The sequence below is a fragment of the Octopus bimaculoides genome, chromosome 5 (assembly GCF_001194135.2).
Source record: "Octopus bimaculoides isolate UCB-OBI-ISO-001 chromosome 5, ASM119413v2, whole genome shotgun sequence".
Taxonomy (NCBI): Eukaryota; Metazoa; Mollusca; class Cephalopoda; order Octopoda; family Octopodidae; genus Octopus; species Octopus bimaculoides.
This window is the reverse complement of record NC_068985.1, coordinates 99,553,612-99,557,110: the sequence shown is the minus strand read 5'-3', so window position 1 is coordinate 99,557,110 and position 3,499 is coordinate 99,553,612. Positions and strand designations below refer to the sequence as shown.

The 3,499-nt window shown below is 35.7% G+C and overlaps 1 long non-coding RNA gene across 2 annotated transcripts in view; it reads right to left on the bottom strand.

Annotated features, from left to right (window-relative positions):
• LOC106882694 (uncharacterized) overlaps window positions 1–3,499 on the bottom strand; it is a 343,192-nt gene that overhangs the window by 252,112 nt on the left and 87,581 nt on the right. Inside the window, exon 3 of one of the 2 annotated variants that reach the window (XR_008264135.1) lies at window positions 647–768. The exons of the other annotated variant lie outside the window; for it this stretch is intronic. This is a non-coding gene — a long non-coding RNA (uncharacterized LOC106882694). The remainder of the gene's footprint in view (window positions 1–646; window positions 769–3,499) is intronic. 2 annotated transcript variants of the gene reach the window in all.

Below are 3,499 nucleotides of genomic sequence, written 5' to 3'. Positions count from 1 at the left end.
CACAACCCCTTCCTCGCTTCCTTCTTTTTCTCTCCTCCTCCTCATTATCATTATTACTAATACTACTATGATCAGTAGAACTAGTACAGGTAGTGATAGTAGTAGTAGTAGTAGTAGTAGTAGTAGTAGTAGTAGTAGTAGTAGTAGTAGTAGCAGCAGCAGCAGCAGCTACAACAGCATCAGTAGTAGTAGTAGTAGTAGTATATGAAAACTCAATTTATTTTGCTGGGCATGATGGAAAGGGTCAATTGTCCACAGCTAGCAGACTAACGTCACACTTGCTTTATTAATCATGCTACAAAAATCCTGCGAAGAATTGCAGTTCCAACCAATGCTGATTCTTGTAGGTGTTCTACATTCAGACTTGCACCGATTTTGTTTTTTGTTTTTTCCAGTGTTGATCCTTCAAAGTGCACCAATTACTTTTGGTGTCATGTCTACTCTCTTCATTGACCACAACTTTTGCTTAGCGGTATTTCGTCAGTCTTTACGTTCAGAGTTACAAATTCCGCCGAGGTCGGCTTTGCCTTTCATCCTTTCGGGGACGATAAATTAAGTAACTGTTGCGTCCTGTGGTTGATCTAATCGACTGGCTCCCTTTCCAAAAATTTCAGGCCTTGTGCCTAGAGTAGAAAAGAATACTTACTGGATTTCCCTCTATCTTTACGTTCTGAGTTCAAATTCCGTAGACGCAACTTCTTTGCCTGTCATCTTTGTTGAAGTCGATAAAACAGGTAGCTGCATGGCTTTGGGATTGAAATTTCAGACCTATAGTAGAAAGTTCTTTAATTATTATCGTCATTATTATTATTAACATTATTATTATTATTATTAGTAGTAGTAGTAGTAGTAGTAGTAGTAGTAGTAGTAGTAGTAGGAAGAGGAGGTGGAGAAGGGGGATAGCAGTGAACTTAGGAGCCTCCTGAATATCAACAATCATCATAAAGCGGCGATCTGGCAAAAACGTTAGTACCAGTTCTGTACTGAGTTCGATCTAATCGACTGCCCCATCCCCACCCAAAAGAAATTTCGGGACATGTGCCTAGAGTGGAGAAGAATATATCTGCCATCACGAAAATTGGCGATTTATTGCCAGGTGACCAAGAAACACGTGCGTGTTTCTACAGTGTAAAACAAATTATGTACATCTGTGTGTCTGTGTGAGTGTGTGAGTGTGTGTGTATTATGTGTGTGTATGAGAGCATGTTTCTATGTGCTGATAGATAGATAGATAGATAGATAGATAGATAGATAGATAGATAGATAGATAGATAGACAGATAGATGGGCATCGTAAGCTTTTCCCACATGCCCATCTTAATGATTTCATCTACACCTATAAAGCTTTTCTAATTTTAAGTATTCTTCTGACTATAAACGACCGTTTGGCACTTTTTAAATCCCAATAGTTTACTGCACATTTTAATTATAATTAAGTACTATTGTACATGTTTTGTGTTCTAAAATACATCAATCTTCATGAGCCCGATATTAAATTGACCTTAATCTGTCGTTGAATATAAACTCTGATTCATAGATAATATCTAGATAATTTATCTGCATTTTCTAATTATTTGTTTTAGAACATACTGAAGGCATTACGATTACCCTGTTGCATCGAGATAATATGAATAATTATCGATATACTTATTGTTTCCATGGAGAGCGAGTCGTAGTCTAAGTAAGGTTTTAAACGAAAAAATTCTCGGTGGGTTTAGTAGAATTCGTTTATTTTGTGTGCACTTATTCTTGAATTTACTTTTCATTTAGTCAGGGCAAATGTCATAATTATCTGTCAAATAACGCCAAATAAATCGATCGATATTTGCCCCAAAAATAACCTGATTTAAACTTAACTTACAAATATATATTACCATTAGCATCGACGTTTCAAAAGATTGATTTGTAAATTACTAGATATCTTTATCTTTTATCGTTCATCTTCATCTTTTACTTGTTTCAGTGATTTGACTGCGGCCATGCTGGGGCACAGCCTTCAAAGGTTTTTAATCGAACAAATAGACCCCAGGACTTCTTTTCGTTTTTTTAAATGCTGGCACTTATTCTATCTTTCTACATTTTCCCGAACAGATATGTTACGGGGACGTAAACTAACCAACACCGATCTCAAGCGGTGATGATGGTGATGGTGGACAAGTACAGATACAAAGACAGGAGCATTCACGTACAGACTGATATATAAAAGCACTACGCTCATTATTATATTAGGAGATATTCCTTCGTTTTACATGCACATACAGGTGTCAGGTTTCTGTCGAGCTACATGATATTTGAAATGTGAGAAATGGATTGACAGTCTGAGTCAATAGTTACTCATCAATAGAACTTCTATATATATTCAAAAGCTATCAATCATCTTTTGATGCGAGCAAAAGTTTAAAAATTTGCAATCTATTTTGTTAATATACTTTTGAGAAGTGAAATCCAGAGATAAACTTTCGGCACAAAATATAGAATTTATCTGAAGAACATTTTAATCATACAAAAAAACGACAGGAATTAATTTACTATTTAATTTAAACCTTCGATTAAATTAGATATATTGGCATTTTATAAAGTTGTTCCTACATAAGTCTATTACTTGGGTTATATAACAATGAAATTGTATTCATCTTTCATCATCACGAGCCTTGTAATCTTTAACAAGACATACGTTTCAGAGGTAAATTTGAGTGTGGAGGATTATTTATAGATATATATAGTCACTGGATTTAATAACTTCATAATATTGCAGCAGTTTGCCAAGAGAAGGGGGAAAATAACGTATAATTATATGTATGTCTCAATCATAACGCCATAACGCTGCTTCCAACAAGGTGCAAACATATTAGACACATACGTGCAGTGTTTAGATTAATGTAAATGTATAAACAAGTCACAGATTGGTGTGTGCGTAAAAGGAAACGATGTGTATGATTTTACACTCGTTGATAGAACCTAGGAAGATCTTGCACCTAGACAACCTAGACCTCTCATACATGCATTTAACACTAGGTAAAAAAACAAAACAACTATAACAGCTAACAACAACAGGCCTTGCCACCCACCTCCATTCTCCAGAAATATAGATACCACTCCTTTTTACAAAAACATAGATAGCACTACACCTAGACCCCCTACAAAAAGCAGTGGATGCTCTATTTTGTCGTACGCACCCCACTATTCATTTAACGTCAAGAACTTAGCTAAATCCTTCTTTATAAATACTAGACACTAAATTCCATCGTCAACATAAATGTCATTCTATCTTTAATGAACCACCCTGAAACTACCCTATTCTGCCCCACCTAACTTCGAATCTATCATAGCAGCCCCTTGCCATATAGCGCTTCATCTATCACGGTTTATTATCTAACTTTACGTCAATTCCTACAGTGATTTGCATTTAGAATACGTGGCTGGATTTCAGATATATATTGTTTGAACCTGGTATTATGGATGTATTCTATTTGTTGGCAAAATCCGCTATCGGCGAGTGC